At 40.8% G+C, this 21840-nt stretch overlaps 1 long non-coding RNA gene across 4 annotated transcripts in view; it reads left to right on the forward strand.

Annotated features, from left to right (window-relative positions):
• Window positions 1-21840, forward strand: part of LOC125110631 (uncharacterized) — a 45014-nt gene that overhangs the window by 4231 nt on the left and 18943 nt on the right. For 2 of the 4 annotated variants that reach the window (XR_007130678.1, XR_007130680.1), the window contains exons 2-4: window positions 13181-13428; window positions 15454-15609; window positions 19458-19575. This is a non-coding gene — a long non-coding RNA (uncharacterized LOC125110631). Of the gene's footprint in view, window positions 1-13158; window positions 13429-15453; window positions 15610-19457; window positions 19576-21840 lie in introns of all 4 variants that reach the window. The other 2 variants (XR_007130681.1, XR_007130679.1) reach the window with 2 other exon arrangements.

The following is a 21840-nucleotide window of genomic DNA, read 5'->3' on the forward strand; positions in this document are numbered from 1 at the left end:
AATGAGTTTTTTATGCAAAATAGCATATATCTTAAATCACCCCATTCCAAATACATCGTGAATATTTAGCAAAAATTGATCAGCCTTTTCCACATGATATATCAACAGAAAAACACAATGCATAAATTTCATTTTAATAGTAAAGATTGATCATAGAGTTTTCTCAGTCTGAGAAGTTACTGTGATTTTTTTTGTAACCTCTTGGTTGTGTTTATGTATGTGCATTCCTGAGGGGACGGACAGTGGTCTTATAATTCCTCTGAACAGTAGCCTTAGTCAATGAATCTATCATTGGTTAGCAGCTGACTGAAAGTTTTTCTATACTACATTGTCCACTGCTTTTACTTCAGGTCTTCATCAATTTCCATAGAGTGCCTTCTTCGAAACACCACAGCCTGTAGTGTCTGTAGGCAAAGTTTGTTCCCAATTTTTCCTATTCAGATTATTTGTTTGTGGGGAGTAATAGTGGCTCTGATCATTATGTAAGGACAGTAACACAAATGTAAATGGAATCCTAAATTGGCCTGGAAAACTTGCTTTTGGTTACTCGACCCATTTATATTTTTAAAGACAGGAACAATAGTCCCTTGGCAACACTTTCTGGGGAGAAAGCATTTCACAAGATCCAGAAATAAAAGAGTACCTCAGATTTTAACCTATTCCCCATTCCCAAACATGTAAACACTGCCTTTATACCATTTAACACCTTACACCATTCATATATGTGCAAGTCCAAGATATGAAAATACATAATTAAACCACAGTTAATGAGATAGACATGGGGATCCCGGTGATAATCATTTATAAAATAACTTCTAACTTCATAAAGAGATAAGACACTTTCATTATCATATTTTTATTTATAGTCTGCATCCTATCATTTCTGTTCTCAAGATGTTATCTTTTGCAGAGGACGCGGGGGGGTACCTACGACATGTGAAAGGTCCCAGGCCAGGAATGGAACTTGAGCCACAGCAGTGACCTGAGCCTCTGCAGTGACAACACCGTATCCATAGCCCAGTGAACCACACAGGAAGTCCTCAATATGTTATCTTTTTTTTTTGTCTTTTTGTTGTTGTTGTTGCTATTTCTTGGGCCTCTCCCGGGGCATATGGAGGTTCCCAGGCTAGGGGTCGAATCGGAGCTGTAGCCACCGGCCTACACCAGAGCCACAGCAACGCGGGATCCGAGCCGAGTCTGCAACCTACACCACAGCTCACGGCAACGCCAGATCATTAACCCACTGAGCAAGGGCAGGGACCGAACCCGCAACCTCATGGTTCCTAGTCGGATTCGTTAACCACTGCGCCACGACGGGAACTCCAATATGTTATCTTTTAATCTCCATTTTCTAAAAGAGAAAGCAGGTCTGGAGTGATAGACCTGCTCTAGGGTCTCTCCACTATATTGTGTTTTGCTTCAGACTCATGTTCTGCCACTTCAGGTGATCTTTATCAGCAAACTATTTGACCTATCAAACAATTCATGATGTAAGAAACAAAAGACAAAAAAGCATAAAAGAAAATAGACCCGGGAGTTCCCGTCACGGCTCAGTGGTTAACGAATCCAACTAGGAACCATGAGGTTGTGGGTTCAATTCCTGGCCTTGCTCAGTGGGTTAAGGATCTGGTGTTGTCCTGAGCTGTGGTGTAAGTTGCAGACTCGGCTCAGATCCTGCATTTCTGTGGTTCTGGCATAGGCTGGGGAAACAGCTCCGATGCGACCCCTAGCCTGGTAACCCCCATATGCCGCAGGAGCTGCCCTAGAAAAGGCAAAAAGACAAAAAAGAAAAAAAGAGAAAAAGAAAATAGACCCATGTTCGGTCCTATCTAAATTCCTTCCATTTCCATAATTCCCAGCTAGAAAATATAACAACTACTGCAGTTGCTGGCTGCCTACTAAATGCTAAACACTCAAGTAATTTGCATATATTTCCTCTTTAAACAGATTTATAGTTAGGGAAACTGAGGCATATAGGATATATCACCATTTTAGGGAAAAGGAAACTGAGCTGAGGAAACTTAGGAAGCTTACTCAAAATCACATAGCAAAGAAGTGGTGGAAATAAGAAAGATTCACCTGATTTGAGGACCATGCTTCACCTAGCCATTAAGAATATATTCTCTCTGAAAAATAAGCAATTTTTGTAAGTTACCATAAAGCTGAATAAACTTTCAGAAATCAGTGGTAACTTCTGTAGCTCTTGATAGTTCAAATCAATAACCCCTATTATATAAGCTATTGTATAAGCCTCAGGTCATATAGAACATCCTACTCAGAATTTTTAATACCATCTCCTTTTAAATCCCATTGGTTCTTTCTTTTTGTACTGTTCCTGACCCTATTAGGTTATCACTCACTTTACTTTTTAATATCCTTTTTACAAGCTGATTGACATCATTAAGATATATGTAGATCAGATCATCTCATTGTTCTGCTCAAAACCTTCCAATGACTCCAAATTTCATTGAGAACTCCAAAGCTTATGCTTTGGACCCATTTCCTCTTCTCTCTCTGAACTCTCTCACTATTCTCCCCTTCATTCACTCACTCAGCCCAAGCAGTTCCTTCTGAGGGCTTTTACACTGGCTATTTCCTTTGGTTGGAATGTTTTCCCTCCAGCTATTGGCTTGGCTAAACCCCTCTCCCACATCAAACCTCGGTCAAATGCCACCTTCTCAATGATACTCACTCTATCTAAACCTACAACTATCCCACTTCCCCTAAAGTCTCTAACCCCACATTTTGCTCATCCTTTATCCCATGGCACTGCTCAACTATTAACATCTATATAGTTACATTTTATGTCTCCCTCTAATAGACTTTAAGTTCTGTTAAGGCCAGCTCATTTAGTCTTTCCTCTGAATATTTGATCCCTTAACAACTAAATGTATTCATTAAAGAATACATAGATTTGGGGCTCTCCTATTTCAAAGTTTAGTGGATTTTTGTTTGTTACTGTATTGATCTAATTGTTTTTCTTTTTCTTCACCTACACCCACAGCATATGGGAGTTCCTCGACTAGGGAATTAAACCCACACCACCTCAGATACAATGCTGGACTTTTAACCCACTGCATCACAGTGGGGACCCACTGATCTCATTTGATAATGCAAATTTGTGTGGCCTACTTGCTGATACGTTTTTTCTTAAATGGAATAAATTCAGGACACTGTTTTATTTCTTTCCCTTTTTTGTTTTGGTTCCTTTTAAACCAAGTTAGAAAGGCAAATCAGTGAAGAAGCATCTTATACAGTCAGCATTGCCCTGACATTTTCCCCTTCTCACTTCTCTGGGGACTTCTCACCACCCACCTCTGGAGCTTACATACTGTTCTGGGGTTTGTTCTCTACCCTTTCAACCAATCACACCCCTGCCTTTTTTTTAAGGAAAAGACAAAGGAAAAACAGAAGCGGTGTTCCCCACCCCTTCCTGCACCCATATGCCTGGGCTTCCCCTTTGTTTCCCTTTTCCACTTAGGCCCTCATGTGTGTCTCTATAGCCACTTTGCCACTGAGCCTTGAGACAAATGTATAGGGAGGAAAAAAATTTTTTTAACTTTTTTTCTTAATTTCTGAGATGCTTTACTGTTTTCTTTTTTTAATCTTTTTTTTTTTTTACATCTATAGTTGTATAATGATTATCACAATCCAATTTCACAGGATTTCCATCCCACAACACAAGCACGTCCCTCAAACCCCAAACTGTCTCCTTTGGAGACCGTAAGTTTTTCAATGTCTGTGAATCAGCATCTGTTCTACGGAGAAGTTCGGTCTGTCCTTTTTTCAGATTCCACATGTCAGTGAAAGCATTTGATGTTGGTGTCTCATTGTATCGCTGACTTCACTAGCATGATAATTTCTACGTCCATCCATGTTGCTAAAAATGCTGGTATTTCGTTCCTTTTAATGGCTGAGTAATATTCCATTGTGTATATGTACCACCTCTTCTTTATCCACTCCTCCGTCGATGGATATTTAGGTTGTTGCCATGTCTTGGCTATTGCAAATACTGCTTCAATGAACATTGGAGTACGTGTCTTTGCGAGTCATGGTTCTCTCTGGATAGATGCCCAGGAGTGGGATTACTGGATCAAATGGGAGTTCTATGTTTAGTTTTCTGAGGAATCTCCATACTATTTTCCACAGTGGTTGCACCAATTTACAATCCCAACAGTGTAATAGGGTTCCTTTTCCTCCACACCCTCTCCAGCACTTACTGTTTGTAGACTGTTTGATGATGGCTGTTCTGAATGGTGTAAGGTGGTACCTCAGAGTGGTTTTGATTTGCATTTCTCTACTAATGAGTGATGTTGAACATCTTTTCATGTGTTGTCTTTTTTGGAGAACTGTCTGTTTAGATCTTCTGCCCATTTTTGGATGGGGTTTTTTTTTTGGTATGGAGGTGCAGAAGGTGTTTATAAATTTTGGAGCTTAATCCCTTGTCTGTTGATTCATTTGCAAATTTTTTCTCCCATTCTGTGGGTTGTCTTTTCATTTTGTTTAGGGTTTCCTTTGCTGTGCAGAAACTTTTAAGTTTGATTAAGTCCCGTTTGCTTATTTTTGTTTTTATTGTCATTACTCTAAGAGGTAGATCTGAGAAGATGTTGCTATCATTTATATCAGAGAGTGTTTGGCCTGTGTTTTCCTCTAAAAGGTTTACAGTGTCTGGTCTTATGTCTAGGTCTTGAATCCATTTTGAGTTTATTTTTGTGTATGGTGTTAGGGAGTGTTCTAATTTCCTTCTTTTCCATGTGGCTGTCCAGTTTTCCCAGCACCGCTTATTGAACAGGCTATCTTTTCTTCATTGTATATTCTTGCCTCCTTTGTCATAGATTAGTTGACTGTAGGTACATGGGTTTAATTCTAAGCTTTCTATCCTGTCCCACTGATCTATATTTCTGTCTTTGTGCCAGTACCATAAGGTTTTGATGGCTGTAGCTTTGTAGTATAGTCTGAAGTCCTGATTCCTCCAGCTCCATTTTTCTTTCTCAGGATGTCTTTGGCTATTCTGTGCTTCCAAACAAACTTTAAAATACTTTGTTCAGGAGTTCCCGTCGTGGCGCAGTGGTTAACGAATCCGACTAGGAACCATGAGGTTGTGGGTTTGGTCCCTGCCCTTGCTCAGTGGGTTAACGATCCGGCATTGCCGTGAGCTGTGGTGTAGGTTGCAGACACGGCTCGGATCCCGCGTTGCTGTGGCTCTGGTGTAGGCTGGTGGCTACAGCTCCGATTCAACCCCTAGCCTGGGAACCTCCATATGCCCCGGGAGCGGCCCAAGAAATAGCAACAACAACAACAAAAAAGACAAAAGACAAAATAAATAAATAAATAAATAAAATAAAATAAAATAAAATAAAATACTTTGTTCAAGTTCCGTGAAAAATGTCCTTTGTAATTTGATAGAGATTGCATTGAATCTGTAGATTGCCTTAGGTAATATACTTATTTTGATAGTATTAACTCTTCTAATCCAAGAGCATGGTATGTCTTTCCATCTCTTTGTGTCATCTTTGATTTCTTTCATCAGTGTCTTAGAGTTTTCAGAGTGCAAGTCTTTTGACTCCTTAGGTAGGTTTATTCCTAAGTATTTTATTCTTTTTAATGTGAGGGTAAACGGGAATGCTCCCCTAATTTCTTTTTCTGATCTTTCGCTGTTAGCATATAGAAATGCCATCAATTTCTGTGTATTAATTTTGTATCCTGCGACTTTGCCAAATTCATGGATGAGCTCTAACAGTTTTCTAGTAGAGTCTTTACCTATACCTATACTTTACCAGGTATAGTATCATGTCATCTGCAAATAGTGATAGTTTTACTTCTTCCTCTCCAATTTGGATTCCTTTTCTTTCTTTTACTTCTCTGATTGCTGTGGCTAGGACTTCCAAAACTATGTCAAAAGGTAGTGGCGAGAGCAGACATCCTTGTCTTGTTCCTGATCTCAGTAGGAATTCTTTCAGCTTTTCACCATTGAGAATGATGTTAGCTGTGGGTTTGTCATATATGGCCTTTATTATGTTGACGTAGGTTCCCTCTAGGCCCACTTTCCAAAGGGTTTTTATCAGAAATGGGTGTTGGATTTTGTCACAGGCCTTTTCTGCGTCTATTGAGAGGATCATATGGCTTTTATTCTTCAGTTTGTTGATGTGGTGTATCACACTGATTGATTTGTGGATATTGAAGAACCCTTGCATCCCAGGGCTAAATCCCACTTGATCATGATGTACAATCCTTTTAATGTATTGTTGGATGCGGTTTGCTAGTATTTTGTTGAGGAGTTTTGCATCGATGTTCATCAGTGAAACTGGCCTGTAGTTCTCTTTTTTTGTGGTGTCTTTGTCTGGTTTTGGTATCAGGGTGATGGTGGCCTCATAAAATGAGTTTGGGAGGATCCCTTCCTCTGCAATTTTTTGAAATAGTTTCAGAAGGAGAGGTGTTAGCTCTTCTCTAAATGTTTGATAGAATTCACCTGTGAAGCCATCTAGCCCTGGACTCTTGTTTGTTGAAAGTTTTTAAATCACCCTTTCAATTTCAGTTCTTGTGATTGGTCCATGCATCTTGGTTTAGTCTTAGAAGATTGTACTTTTCTAAGAATTTGTCCATTTCTCCTAGGTTTTCCATTTTATTGGCGTATAGTTGCATATAGGAGCCTCTTATGATCCTTTGTGTTTCTGTGATGTCCGTTGTTACTTCTCCTTTTTCATTTCTAATTTTATTGATTTGAGTCCTCTCTCTTCTTTTCTTGATAAGTCTGGCTAAGGGTTTATCAATTTGGTTGATCTTTTCCAAGAACCAGCTTTTCGTTTCATTGACTTTTTCTATGGCTTTCTTTGTTTCTGTTTCATTGATTTCTGCTCTGATCTTTATGGTTTTCCTTCTACTAACTTTAGGTCTTGTCTGTTGTCGCTCAAGCTGCTTTAGATGTAAAGGTAGCTTGTTTATTTGAGCTTTTTCTTGTTTCCTGAGGTGGGCTTGTATTGCTATAAACTTGCCTCTTAGAACGGCTTTTGCTACATCCCATAGGTTTTTGGAGCGTTGTATCTTTGTTGTCATTTGCTTCTAGGAATGTTTTAATTTCCTCTGATTTCTTCAGTGATCCATTGGTTGTTTAGTAGCATGTTGTGTATAGTCTCCACGTGTTTGTGGTTTTTGCAGGTTTTTTTTCTTGTCGTTGATGTCCAGTCGTATAGCGTTGTGGCTGGAAAAGATGCTTGATATGATTTCAATTTTCTTAAAGTTACCAAGGTTGGATTTGTAGCCCAGGATGTGATCCGTCTTAGAGAATGTTCCATGTGCACTTGAGAAGAATGTGTACTCTGTTGCTTTTGGATGGAATGTCCTATAAACGTCTATTAAGTCCATCTGATGCTTCATTCAGGGCCTGTGTTTCCTTGTTGATTTTCTGTCTGGGTGATCTGTCCATTGCTGTAAGTGGGGTGTTATTAAAGTCCCCCACTATGATTGTGTTATTGTCGATTTGTCCTTTTAAGTTTGTTAGCAGTTGCCTTATATATTGTGGTGAACCTATGTTGGGTGTGTAGATATTTAAAATGTTTTATCTTCTTCTTGGATTGATCCTTTGATCATTATGTAGTGACCTTCCTTGTCCCTTAAAATATTCTTCATTTTAAAGTCTATTCTGTCTGTTATGAGTATTGCTACTCCAGCTTTCTTTTGATCCCCACTTGCATGAAATACTTTCTTCCATCCTCTTACTTTCCATTTGTATGTGTCCCAAGCATATTTATGGGTCATGTTTTTGTATCCATTCAGCCATTCTATGTCTTGGTTGGGCCATTTAGTCCATTAACGATTGAGGTAATTATTGATATGTGTGTTCTTATTGACATTTTATTAATTGCTTTGGATTTGTTTTTGTCGTTCTTTTTTCTTCTTTTCTTGTTCTCTCCTCTTCCAGTTTGATTGACGAGACCTGCTCATCAACTCAGGTCCCAAAGTCAGCGGTGCCACAGATTTAAGAAAGAAGGGACAAATAGAGTGGGGATCAGGGCGCTACCACCTTTGAGAGGCAATAGCAACCCTCTGAGCCAAATCACGATTTTTATTTGCTGTTTTCTACTTGTATGTATAGAATCACATGTGTCATTTACAATGTTACTGATCAAGGCTACAGATATGCAAGACACAGACCCTTTGTATTCATAGATGCTATAAATGATTAACCCTCCAGAGAAAGATTATATTGTTTACGCTTAAGGCTATTACACCCATTCCTCCAACTCCCTTAGGGTTCTGGTCATGAGAACAAGAATGTCGATGGCTTCAACGACATCTGGAGTATTTGGCAACTTGTTTTCAAGCAGCCACTCATATGATGTACATTTCCCATCTCACTGCCTTTCCCCCAGGGGTCTAGGAAAGTCTTATATATTTTCCAAGCCTAGATTAGCATCATTCTTCAAGTGCCATCTAGTTTCTTTGATTCACTATGGTCTGTATACATGCATATCTGGCAAGCCTCCAACATTTGATGACTATCTTTAGTGTTATATTTGAGTTGATTTTTCTTATTTGTTTGTGTATCAATTGCAGATTTTTGGTTTGCAGTTATTCTGAAGCTTTGTTATGATTCTATATATATATATATATGAGATTGTTTTACATTGTTGGTCTCTTAATTGTAAGTTCATCTCCAGTGTCCTGCATTTGTACCCACCTCTTCTCATGATTTCTGATTCTGGTGGTATAATTGTGCATGGATGATTTCGTATCTTTACTGTATATATATCTTTACTGGTGAGCCTTGTCATTTGTGGTATTTTTGTTTCCTGTTGCTGTCTTTTCTTTTCTGCCTGGAGAAGTTCTTTTAGTATTTGTTGTAAGACTGGTTTAGTGTTACTGAATTCTCTCAGCTTTTGCTTATCTGCGAAGGTTTTGATTTCTCCTTCAAATCTGAATGAGAGCCTTGCTGGGTAAAGTAATCTTGGTTGGAGGTTTTTTCCTTTCATCACGTGAAATATATCATGCCACTCCCTTCTGGCCTGCAGAGTTTCTGCTGAAAAATCTGCTGATAACCTTATTGGGGTTCCCTTGTATGTTATTTGTTTCTTTTCCCTAGCTACTTTCAATATTTTCTCTTTGTCTCTACAGCCACCTTGCCACTGAGCCATAAGACAAATGTATAGGGAGAAAAAATTTTTTTTTAACTTTTGTGATGCTTTATTGTTTTCAAAGTACCATCATAAGCATCAACTTATGTGATACAATGATAGCAAGCTGTTATATCTCATTTTACTGAAGAAACCAAGGCTCAAAATGAAGAAATGATTTGCGCCCAAGGTCATATGGGCTGAGTCTGCACAGCCATATGATACTCCCACAGCAAGCCCAGCCCCAAATCTGACCTATAACTTGATACAGTAAGCGATTCATTCTATACTCAAACTAGCAAGTGCTAAAGGGAAAGTCATCTCCTTAGAAATGATTGGAAAATCATCTACAAGCACTCTGAAATCTTTAGATGTTATGTCCCTGGTCTTTAGGTGAGAGATTGTACCTACTAGAAAGTCCAGCATGAGAGGGGTAGGTCATTAAGAGTCCAGTTCACTGCAACTATAGCCTTTGGGACTATCAAGGACACTACAGTTAAGAGTCTCAAAGAAGTGTGTTGTGTGTTTGTTGGGTGGAGTAGAGGGAAGCAGCAATGGCTGCCCTCACCTGTGAGAGCTCGTCTGTCACTGTGAATAATTGTGGGCAGGTTTAAAGTTTCCACTAACCAAGCTCAAGAGAAGATTATATAGAAAGAAGAACTGTAAGAAAAGTTAAAATATAAGGTTATCCTTTTTCAGGACACTCTGGTGAAGAGAGGGGACTCATCAGGAATAAAAATAGGTGGTGGAAGTAAGGACGGTAACAAAGGTTATAGTAGTGACAAGGCTGACATAAGCAGCGAAAGGGCCAGTCCTGCCTTAAGACAGATATCAAATCAATAGATTCCAATGAAAGGTTTTAGACATAAAACATAATAATTGTTACTCTATATAAAAATTTCTTATTAATCATCATACTCTAATAACACAGATATCATAATCTCCAGCTTATGAGTTAAAAGATGAGTCAACTGAGGCATAGATGGTTGTATACCTTGTCTGAAGACACACAACTAGTAAAAAGATGAGCTCTGGATAGAACCTAGAACTATTATCTTGAAACCACACTGCCTCTGTATAAAAATTTGTATTAACCAGATTATTAAATTAACTAGAATGCTAAATTCCACGAAATCATAGTTGGAAGTAGCATAATTGTGAAATTTATTTGATCAAGGTTTTCTACTTTATAACTAGAAAAAATTTAGCCTTCATTCAACACTGTAAGCTAATTATACATCTGACTTATTGAAAAGTGAGCCCTTCTATCATTAACTGAGATGCTTCAAAGTTTAAGAAGGATTGGAGTTCTCTTCGTGGCTCAGCAGTTAACAAACCCAACTGGGATCCATGAGGATGTGGGTTTGATCCCTGGCCTCACTCAGTGGGTAAAGGATCCAGCGTTGCTGTGGCTATGGCGTAGGCCAGCAGCCATAGCTCAGATTCGACCCCTAGCCTGGGAACTTCCATATGCCGCCGGCATGACTCTAAAAAAAAAAAAAAAAAGTTTAAGAAGGACTGGATTACATTATTGACCAATTTTGCAGATTGAGTCACTCAGCTGACTATAAATTAGAAATATGCTTGCTCTATAGAAAGAAAAACAGCCAATACAATTTTACTGCTACTTTGATTTTTCCTTTGCTTTTCTATTATTCAGAGAAACACATTGATTTCTATTTTGTCTTTCAAATTACCTTAGTCAAGAAACAATAAATCACAGAATTCCTTTAAGGCTTTGTGATTTGTTCAAATAATTACAAAATCATCCTAAAGAATGTAGGATGCTTTATAATCATATTGGACCAAAATATGTGTTTGGAATGAAACACGCCAATAATTGCTTGAAAGATTATTGTTAAAATGACATAGTAGAATAATTTCTATGTTTAATAAAAGATATTCCACCTAAGAGTTCCCATGATGGCTCAGCAGAAACAAATCTGACTAGCATCCATGAAGACATAGGTTCAATCCCTGGCCTTGCTCAGTGGCTTGGGGATCCGGCGTTGCCATGAGCTCTGGTGTAGGTCACAGATGCAGCTCAGATCCCACATTGCTGTGGCTGTGGCATAGGCCAGCAGCTACAACTCCGATTCGACCCCTAGCCTGGGAACCTCCATGTACCATGGGTGTGGCCCCAAAAAAGACAAAAAAAGAACAATGTCTCTTCAGTTCTGTCTCCTAAAGCAAAAATAAAGGGACCTAATTAAACTTAGAAGCTTTTGCATAGCAAATGAAACCATCAACAAAATGAAAAAAACCTACTGAATTGGACATAATATTTGCAAATGATATGACCAATAAGGGATTAGTATCTAAACAGTTCATAAAACTCAATATCAAAAAAACAACTTGATTTTAAAAAGGAATTGTATCTTTAAGGGTAAAAGTGAGTAGTGTCCTCCCTGGCTTTAATCTAATGGAAATAATTATGGGAAGAAGAGAAAAGTACAAATCAAGAAGTTGTGGGATGGGGAGGGCCTTGATGAGTTACTATAATGAGAATGTTTTGTCAGCAAGGAGAGGAGGTTGCTGAAAGGCAGAGGAAGATAATCAAAAGGCTAAAGTAAATTACTGTCTGCTTTAATGATTTTGTCTTGGGCTCAGTTGTCTGGCAGGCATGTGCCTTCCTCAAGGGCTGCTGCTTAAAAAGTCTTCCATTTCAATGTGGCAGAATGCCCTATTTTCAGAAGCTCAGAAAAAATGATTTAAAATAGCGTGAAATGACAATATAGACAGTCCTTATACTCTATGCTTCAATTTGTCTGACTGCAAATAGGACGAATACTTATTTGAACTGAAATGATTATTTCAATTTCTCTTGTGAGCTTTTTGTGGACTCTTTGGATTTCTTATTAAATAATGGACAGTGAAACAAATTGCATTCATTTCTTGAAGGGCTTCTCTTCTTAAATCATTTTTAACTTTTTCCCCCATTTTTGAACATTCATATAGAGAAGCATATTTTTAAAGTGGAACCAGAATGTAAGAGTAAATATATTTGGTAAAGCAAGTGATTGTCACTATGGCATACAGTAAATGTGTTTGACATTTATTCTTTCCATTATTCTCTGTTGCTATGGTAATGAAATCTTGGATTCTGACACCATTTTCAAATTCTATTAAAACAAAGCCCTTTTCACCCCCTAAGAAGGAGGAAGGGCCACTATTAATAATGCACAAGATGTATGAGAATGTTTTCTAGCACCACGATATAGATGATATGAATACAGTTTGCTGCACGTTAAAACTAAAAAATATGCTTAAAAAGTAGAAAAATAGAGGAAAAAACTCAGAAAGCAGGACAAAAGTAAAGCAATCTTTTTGCTATTAAAAATCAGCCTTGGGAGTTTCCACTGTGGCTCAGTGGGTTACAAACCTGATTAGTATCCATGAGGTTGTAGGTTCGATCCCTGGCCTTGCTCAGTGGGTTAAGGATCCAGTGTTTCCGTAAGCTGTGGAGTAGGTCGCAGACACTGCTTGCATCTCATGTTGCTGTGGCTAAAGCATAGGCCAGCAGCTGCAGCTCCAATTCGACCCCTAGCCTTGGAATCGCCATATGCCGCAGGTGTGGCCTTAAGAAAAAAAAAGTCAGCTTTTTTATCTTAAACATGTATGAAAATAGCTTTAATTTATGATAGGTGAATTTAAATCATGTATTAATTGATAAAGGAGAATATTTTTGTTTCTTTTTAAGAGAAATAAATAGAAGAATAAGGGCAATTAAGGGACACAGAAATTAGGGAAATTACTTGGGGTTTCAAAGGCTTTTTGTGTTTAAGAAAATATTATATAGAGAGTTGTGAAGATGGCAGAGTAGAAGGACGCTGAGCTGACCTCCTCATTGAGCACATCGAAATCACAACTATGTAAGTGAGAAACTTTTAGTGATCCTGCTCAGCCCATCAGTTAGCATTGCAGTGGGCCCTTCCCCGACACAAGCAACTGCTAGTGAGTGAAGGTTGGCCCCTTCCCCTTCCCTTTCCTCTGAATAAAAGGAGCCTGAATTCAAACTGAGGGAAGTTTTTTTTTTTTTTTATACTAGTCTGCCACCTTCTTGTCTACAGATTTATTGGCCTGTCATGCGGTGAGCAAAGTGAACTTGAGTTCAGCATCAATTTTTGGTGAGCCAAGCCGGGAACCTTGCTGCTTGTGACCAGCTGGCCCCAGTTGGAGAATTTCCTAGCAGCTGCTGGGACCACTTGTCCTGAGGATTTTCCCTTCAAAATTCCCTGAAGTGGCACTGGCTGCCCCAGTACTTGGCAGCTGGAATAAGGAATCGACTTTTGGGAGCCGATGGGTTCCATAGGGTAAGGTAAGTCACTCTGGTGTGTTCAACTGGGAGTATTCTCCCCTCTCAATTTGGGATTTTCCTTTAAGAGAAAAGCCAATTTCTTTTGTATTTGATTGGGATACCCTGTTGGCGAGGGGAATTGTTGGACTCTACTTGATTTGATTTGTGAACCGGTTTATCTGCTTTTGTTTTTCATTCATCCATGATGGGATCTGTTTGTGCTTTTGGCATTGGAATTTCTTTGTGTTCCTTGTGTTTTGTTGTTCTTGAACTTATAAATATGGGGAATACTCCTTCTGTCTCTAAGGAAAGCCCTTTGGGGTGTATCTTAAATAAATGGGCAAAATATAGCTGTGGGCATATGACTAAGAAAGAGATGATACTCTATTGCAATAGTGTGTGGTCCCAATATGCATTAGGATCAGGAGAGAAATGACCCTTGAATGGCTCACTTAATATTATCCAATCTTGAAATTAGAATTGTGTTGTGAAACAGCAGGTAAAAATGATGACATTGCATATGTAGAAGCATTTATGCTATTGCATCAGGAGGAAAAGAAGTCAGATGGCTGCCGCCTTATGGTACCGCAATCTGAAAAGAAAACCAAGGGAAAACCTGTTCTACCAGGTCGAGAGGGAGAAAATGAGTGAGGACATGCTATTTTAAAACTTGAACCACCTCCAGCTAACCTGCCTCCCCCACTAGCTGAGAAGGCTGCAGCAGGGGTTCTTCCTTCAGTCCCCACACCTGACTGTCTCTGTTTCTCCTCCTTATGCGGATCAATTATTAGGTCCTATGTTAACCCCTGGGACATAAAGTACTGGTTTGCTGTCAGCATCTCTGACCCAATAGCACTCAGTTTAGACTGGGAGCCACTTCTGGAGAGAGCAGACTACCTTTGAGCCAATATCCTATAGGAGGCCTTAATGTAGATGGTTAACCAGTTGGTTTCAATGGATGCACAAGCCATTCTCAACTTGTTATTTAATTGGAAAAACTATAACACTGCTTATCGAGAGGACCCCCCTCCATGTGACTGAAATTTTTACTTCTATCTTTGCCACTCACTGTATTCGTGGGTGGACATTCACATTCTTATGAACATAATGCTTATTGGGGGATGAAAGGAGGTTGGTCACTGACAAGGCTAGAGAGGAAGCACATCAGCTTCATCTAGCAAATCTAGGTGGAAACCCAGAAACAAATCTGGCAGTTCGCACAGCTGAGCCTGACTGGGATCCTAAAATGGAGATATGCCATACCTAGAGCATTATAGGAAGTGTGTCTTAGTGGGTCTTCAAAAGGGGGTACCTAGGCACAAGAGCTTAAACAAAAACTCGATAAGGATCCATCAGTTTCTAGAAAGAATTTATCAAGCTTATAGGTGCTACATGGATACACACCCTGAAGCCCCTGAAAATATTAGAATGGTAGATATGACTTTCTTTGGGCAAAGTGCCCCAGATATAAGAAGAAAATTACGAAAGTTAGGTGGTGCATTTGGAATGAATCCTCAGTTGGTGGATGTTAATTTTAAAGTGTTAAAAAACAAGGAACCACAATAGAAGCAAGAGAATGCAAGATGGAATGCTACTTTTCTGGCAGCAGCATTGGATTCCCAGAGGGGGAGTAACTCAGAGAGGTAAGACACCACTGGGGAGGGAACAATGGCCTTACTGTAAGGAGGAAGGGCAGTGGGGAAAAAGAGTGCCCTAGGCTAAAGAATAAGATATGGTAGAAAGAAAGGAACATTCTGATGAGGAAGGAAGAGGCCCCGGGGGCTCCTGGACTTGAGGCACCCAATTCCAGTTTCCCTACAAGAGTTCTAAGTAACTGACAGTGAGGGACGAGCTGATTGACTTTCTGATAGATACAGGTGCAATATACTCTGTGGTAAACACCATGGTGGCATGGAAAACATCCTAATCTAATCTATCCCAGTTGTGGAAGTTTTTGGAGAAGTACAAAGTCCTTCTTTCTTACAACTTCTAGAATGCCAATTAGGGGACCTCACCCTGAAACAGTTTTTTTTTTATATATTTCAGCATGATCTCCTTTGCAAATTAAATGTTCAAGTAAATTTTTCACCATAAGATCTTGACATCAAAGTCCCATTGGAGCATGCTTTGAGCCTACAGATGGCACTCATGGAGGCCCCAGGAAGGAAGGCAGAGCTCTTCCCCACCAAGGTCTATGAAGAGGTAAGGCTAGCAGTGTGGGTTGATGGCACACCAAGGAAGGCCAAAAATGTGTGGCTAATACAAATCCCATTAAAAAGGGATGCTGGGACACCTAATCCCCTCTTCTCCCAGTGAAAAAGACAATCTCAACAGACTATTGCTTTGTTCAAGACTTGAGGGCTATTAATTAATAGTCCAAGATTCGCACTCCATGGTACCTAATTTGTATACTTTGCTCACAACTATTCCAAGAGTATTCCCAATATAGCTGGTTCTCAGTTTTAGTCTTGAAAGATGCTTTTTTTCCGCATTCCTATTTCAGAAAAGTCACAGCAGCTATTTGATTCTGAATGGCAGGACCCAGAAACATATGCAGTCCAAAAATATTATTGGACAGTCCCATCTCAAGGATTTAAGAATTCTCCTACCTTGTTTGGGGAAATTCTCCTACCTCATTTCTAATAACCTTAGAAAGTTAATATTGGACAAAAGACTCTTACTGCAATAAGTAGATGATTTGCTCATGGCTAGCCCTACATATAATAAGTGTCTACCCAATACCATGAGAACCCTGAACTATTTGGCCACTTGTAGATATAAGACCTCCCAGGAAAAGGCCCAAGTATGTAAGCAAAAAGTCACATATCTGGGTTTTGCCTTTTCTCAAAGACAGCAGAGTCTTTTTTTCTGATAGAAAACAGACAGTTGCAGGCTTGGGAATACCCAAGACTCACGTACAACAGGGAGGGTTTCTGGGAATGGCAGGCTTCTGTCTGATTTGGATCCATAACTATGGGCGCATAGTAAAGCTCCTCTACGAGGTTTTAAAGGGACATGATCTTGAGCTTGTTCCTTGGACTAAAGAGTGCCAAACAGCCTTTGAAATAATAAAGACAAAAATTAGTCTCAGCCCCAGCTTTGGCACTACTAGACTTACAGAAACCTTTCAAATTGTATGTCCATGAGAGACAGGGCATACGTCTCGGGGTGTTCAATCTCTAGGGAATATCCCTTGACCTGTTGCCTACTTCTCAAAACAACTAGAACAGACCATGAAGGGATAGCCCCCTTGCCTTTGAGCTGTTACAGCTAAATGGGACATACTTCAGGAAGTTCACCCTGGGGCAACCCTTGTATGTCCCTCAGCATGTCCTATCTTCACTAGAACAAAAAAGGGGGCTATTGGTTGACTTCTAGATGGGAAAGTACGAAGCCATTCTCTTGGACAATCCCAATTAAGACTTCAAGTCGCTTCAGCCCTGAATCCAGCCACATTGTTCCTGATTGATGCTGCACAATCCCCAGAGCACCACTATCTGCATGCCTTTGAGCTGATGTACTCGAGCAGACCAGACTTGACAGACCAACCCTTGGCTGAGCCAGATATGGAACGGTTCACTGAGGGAAGCAGCTTCATGGACTAAATGTAAACAACACTCTGGGTATGTAGTGGTAACCCTTAAAAGTGTTGAAGCAAAAGCCCTGTCCCCAGGGAGCTTAGCTCAAATCCCAGAGATCATTGCTCTGACAAGAGCCCTACTGCTCACTGAAGGGAAGCATGTAAAATATTTACACAGACTCTCACTATGTATATATTCTTTAAGGTGCATTCTCACGGGGCTATCTGGAAAGAAAAGGGGCTCCTCACTTCAAACAAGAAAAACATAAAATCTGCTTCTGAAATCCTGTCACTATTAGCAGCAATCCATAAGCTTTTACAAGTAGCCAGAAGGCACTACCCAGGCCACTAACATGGTGAAACCCATATAATAAAAGGCGCCTGGTTAACTGACCAAGCTGCAAAGAAGGCAGCAATGGAAAAGGATTATCGAGCCAGGATAGGGTCACTTCTCCCACAGACCAACTTGTCAAAATACCAGCCAGTATATTTAGAAAAGGACAGCAAGAGGGCCAAAGAGTGGAGATTAACTCCTGACCATACCTTGCCTGACTGAAAATGTAGTACACAAGGAATTGTTTTGATCCCTGAGGCCCTCCTGAACCCTTTGCTGTAGCTCATCTATAATAGTACCCATTATGGAAGAGCTGCCACCTTGCAATGGATTCAAAAACAGATAATGGGGCCTAACTTACAAAGAACCATCCAGTGAGTCACTTAAAAGTTGCATGACTTGTGCTAAAAATAATCCAAAGACTACTGTCAGACCTCCCCAGATGGCGGCCCAACACAGAAGAACCTGCCCCACCAAGGACTGGCAAATACACTTCACTCAAATGCTTCAGGCCGCAGGAAATTTTAGATACCTGCTAGTATTTGCGGACACTTTCTCAGGATGGGTGGAAACATATCCCACCAGGATAGACAAAGCCTCTGAAGTGGTCAAAGCCCTCCTTGAGGAAATTATCCCCTGATTTGGACTACCTAACTCCCTTCAAAGTGATAAGGGGCCTGCTTTTGTCTCTAGCAAAGCCCAAAAAGTGTCTAAAGCACTGCAAATTAACTGGAAACTACATTTATCCTGGAGGCTCCAATCAACAGGAAAGACCAAGAAAATGAATCATATATTAAAAAAGAGCATTGCTGGAGTTCCCATCATGGCTCACCAGAAACAAATCTGACTAGTATCCATGAAAATGCACATTTGATCCCTGACCTCAATCAATGGGTTAAGGATCTGGTGTTCCTGTAATCTGTGATGTAGGTTGAAGATGCGGCTCAGATCTGGCATTGTTCTGGCTGCAGTCTTGGCTCGGATCTGATATTGCTCTGGCTGTGGTGTAGGCTGGCAGCTACAGTTCTGATTAGTCCCCTAGCCTGGGAACCTTCATATGCTGCAGGTGCAGCCCTTAAAATAAGGGGGCGGGGAGGGGAAGGAGCATTGCTAAATATGTTGAGACTAATTTAATTTGAAGTAAGGCCCTGCCAGTTGCCCTGCTACGGGTCAGAGTGACTCCCAGGAGCAGGCTTGAATTAAGCCCATTTGGAAAATTGTATGGTAGGCCCTTCCAAATGTCTACACTGGTGGGAGACTCTATAAATGCTCTGAAAGATCTAGCAGTTGCCAATTATTTTAAAACCCTGGGCACTATGCTCACCTCTGTTCATGAGTTTGCCTCCAGCAGGTCTGCCTATCCAGCTGAAGTAGCCTTACATCTTTTCTGGCTCAGAGACATAGTCCTCTTTTAGACCTGAAGAGAACAAGGGCCTGAGCACCAGCTGACTGCAAGGTGGACAGGACCACATGTGGTATAACTTACCACACAGTCATCTGTTAAATTAGTTGGGTTAAAGCCATAGATTCATCTCACTTGGGTTAAAGTAGTCCCACAGTCATCAGAAAATGATCCAACTCCCAAGAGGCCTAGAGAGCGATGGGTTTGTGAACCCTTAGAAGATTTAAGGTTGCTCTTTAAAAAGGCTAACTGTCGAGATTAAAGTTTCATTGTAGAAGGAATTTTACCAAGTTTAAATAGTTGCAGACAAAACTATATTACTTAATATTCCCATCCCAAGGCTGATCAATTCCATTTCATGATCACCCCTTCATTGCCCATGCTCAGAATGAAACAGCCAGAAAGACAGTCACCTCTTTTCCCACAAGATTGTAGAATGGACATTGACAGCGGGGAGGTGTAAGCGAGCAACCATTAGTGACTTTAGTTGTCCTGCTCAGCCATTGGTTCGCATTGCAGGGGGCCCTTCCCCAAAGTAAGTCACTTTCAGAGAGTAACCATGGGCCCCTCCTCCTACCTTTCCGCTGTATAAAAGGAGCCTGAATTCAAACTGAGGGAAGATGGGGTCTTTTTGGAGATACTAGTCCCGTGTTCTCAGTCTGCTAGCTTTTTGATTAAAGTTGTTATTCCTTGACCCAACAACTTGTCTCTGGATTTATTGTCCTGTCATACAGCGACCAGAGCAGAGTTGGGTTCAGTATCAACTGTGGAATAACCATTGATGAAGAAAACTAGTACTCACCAGAAAAGATCTACAACGAAAGACAGAAGGAAGGATCTTCAGCAAAATGGGTAGGAGGGGGTACACTCACAATATAATCAAATTGTATACCCACCAGATGGGTAATCCAAAAACTGGAATCATATTGCAAGTTTCTGCCACAGGAGAGAGAGTTCTGATTCCTATATCAAGTGCCCCAGCCCGGGGATCTGGCACCAAGAAGACAAGCCCTCCAGAGCATTTGGTTTTGAAGGCCAGTGGGCATTAATTGCAGGAGCTCCATAACTTGGAGAAATATAGACTTCACTCTTAAAGGATCCAGACAATTTCATATACCCTGGTACCCAGGGAAAAAGCAGTAATTTGATAGGATCCTGGGCATGACCTACCTGCTTGTCTTGGAGAGTCTCCTGGAGATGTAGGTAGGAAACAGGGGAGGTGTTGGTGGTAGCTGTAGTTTACCCTGGGGACATAGACACTGGTATCAGACATTGGAGATATTTCAGCCATGTGAACACTACTACTGTGAGAGCTCACATTTTGGCTCATTAGCGCCAGGACATAGTAACACAGAATAGCCTGCAGGTGCCAGTGCTGGGCTACCTCAGTCCAAACAACTAACTGGGTGGGGACACAGCCATACCTATTAGTACACAGACAGCCTAAAGCCTAAAGAGCCCATAGCTGCCTCTGGACATATCCCTAGACAGGGCCCAGCCCACCAGAGGGCCAAGACCCAGCTCCACCCACTAGTGGGTAGGTACCCGTCCCTACTGCCAGGAAGCTGGAAGAGCCTCTGGATCACCCTTGTCTACTAGGGGGCAGGACCAGAAGTAAGAAAGCTGATTGCTTACTGTAGGTCAGACTCTACCAGAGGACCAGCTAAGCCCTGGCCCTGCCTACTAAGAGGCCAGCACAACCTCTGAGACACCCCAGACCCCAGATAAAACTGTGTCAGGAATTGGCACTCCCATCCTCACCAATAATCTGAAATGAGATCTGGATCTCTTAAGTTATGCGGCCAGACTCCAGGAATCAGCTCTATTGCCAGGAATGTGGCACTCACCACAGGATCTACCTTCACCTGCCATTGTGTGGGCAACAGCCTCAGAGTCTTCAGGATCCTGACTCTGCTGACCAGTGAGCCAGCACTAGCCCTGAGTCCTCCTAGGATTCTGCAGTCACCTCATGACCAGGCAGGTGACAGCATCCACATAAGGCAGGGCCTGGCAACCAATCAGACTAGGGGCCAACCAAATCTACCAGACCACTCACACAGTAGGCTGGTAAAACAGACGGATATACAAGGTCCACTTAGGGGATCCCCTGGAGCATATAGCTTGCGTGATGAGAGGGCAGTGCACTGCTGGGATGCATAGCGGAAGCTCCTACAGAGGGCCATTTTTCCAAGGTTGAGAAATGTAACTAACCTAGCACATACCTAAAAATACAAACAGCAACTTAGATAAAATGAGGCAACTGAAGAATATGTTTTAGACACAAGATAAAACCCCAGAAGAACTAAGTGGAGTGGGGATAGGCAATCTACCCAAGAACTGATGATGTTAACTTCTCTGACAGCATCCTGTTACCTCACCATCAACCAATAAGAGGATTGTGCATAAGCTGATCAAGCACCCTGAGACTTTCTCCCTCACTTTGTTTTTAAATGTATTTCCCCAAAATCCATAGGGGAGTTCGGGTCTTTTGAGCATTAGCTGCTCATAGTCCTTGCCTGGCCCATGTGATAAATCTTTCTCTGCTTCAAACATTTCAGTTTGTTTGGCCTCACAGTATGCTGGACACATGAACTTAGATTCAACAACAATTGGATGGAATTTAAGTCCTGGATAAGATTGCCCAGGGAGTTACTTTGATGGAGAAAATAAGATGTCTAAAGAGCTGGTCTCTGGGTCACACTAACATTAAAAAATCTGGGAGAAGAGAAGGAAGAAGCATAGGAAACTGAGATGGAGTGAGACAGAAAGAGCCAGAACAGGTTGGAGTTCTGGAAGCCCCATGAGCAATGTACATAGGAGAAGGGAGGGATGGACTGGGTAAAAAAGCTGCTGATAGGTCAGGTAAGGGATGTACCAAGAGCCTGTTAATGACCTTGACAAAAGCAGTTTTGTGAAATGATTGGCAAAAGCCTGAGGGAAGAAAGATAAGAAATGGAGGCACACAGAGAAAGGGGGCAGTTGCTGGAAGGTAAATAGAGTCAACATGATTGTACGCTAAAGGGAATTTTGCATAGCGATGGGGAAATGCATGCCATACATAATAACTCAAAATTCTACTTGTGACTGAGAAACAACATTTTAAATAAAAAATTAATA

This window comes from Phacochoerus africanus, chromosome 11 (assembly GCF_016906955.1).
Source record: "Phacochoerus africanus isolate WHEZ1 chromosome 11, ROS_Pafr_v1, whole genome shotgun sequence".
Classification (NCBI taxonomy): Eukaryota; Metazoa; Chordata; class Mammalia; order Artiodactyla; family Suidae; genus Phacochoerus; species Phacochoerus africanus.